Source organism: Sinocyclocheilus rhinocerous, unplaced genomic scaffold, assembly GCF_001515625.1.
Source record: "Sinocyclocheilus rhinocerous isolate Xijiao unplaced genomic scaffold, SAMN03320098_v1.1 scaffold1215, whole genome shotgun sequence".
NCBI classification, from domain to species: Eukaryota; Metazoa; Chordata; class Actinopteri; order Cypriniformes; family Cyprinidae; genus Sinocyclocheilus; species Sinocyclocheilus rhinocerous.
This window is the reverse complement of record NW_015628913.1, coordinates 808,579-809,487: the sequence shown is the minus strand read 5'-3', so window position 1 is coordinate 809,487 and position 909 is coordinate 808,579.

The window sequence follows — 909 nt, the reverse complement described above, 5'->3', positions numbered from 1 at the left end:
GTATATTACGTATAGGGAGGACCGGCTCTGGTCGATGTCACAGCTTACAGACGATCCCTACGCAAAAGCTGCACTTGCTCGTGACTCTTTAGCTCCGCCCACGGCACGGCTTCAGGAGCTCGACTGTTTTTGAGGAGAAGCGTAAAGCTCTATTTAGCTTTTATAAATCTGATCAAAACTAAAGACTCTTCGTCTTCGGAGATATGAAGGATGCAGTATACCGTCTCAGGTTACTTATGTAACCATGGTTCTCTGAGTAGGGAACGAGACACTGCGTCCTCTAGGGGTCGCTATGGGGAACGCCTCGTCGTGACCCGTGTCTGAAGCATACATTGAAAAAACACCAACTCGTTGGCCGGCGACAGCCATGACGTCACTACCGGTGCGACTATAGTATAAATTGGCGCCGGGAGCACACATCATTCACTTCTTCATCTGAAGCTTGCGTTCGAAGCATGGCAAGAAGCCTAGAGGACGCAGTGTCTCGTTCCCTACTCAGGGAACCATGGTTACATAAGTAACCTAAGACGTTTTCACCAACTTCATATTTCAATTTGACTAAGCTTAAATTTCAAGGCAGCATTAAGTTGTAAAAGGTTTTTTTTTTAACAGTGAGTCTAATCCATTTAAGCTTGATTTTTGCCCAGAGCCGGCCCAAGGCATAAGTGAACTAAGGGGCTGCTTGCACTTACCATAGTATTTGGATTTTAGAGTTTTCCAAGCATCTGTTTACAGCACTGCCACCTATACCTCCCGCTGGATGCCTCAGCAGGAGGGGATATCCTGGTGATCGGGAAAACCCCTCAGGGTGACCCAGATACGGTAGACCATTCAGGGTAGCATGAAAGCGTAATCCCAGCCCGGACGTCCAGGAAATTTTTGCAGTGACGCGCCGGGGGCCTGATGATC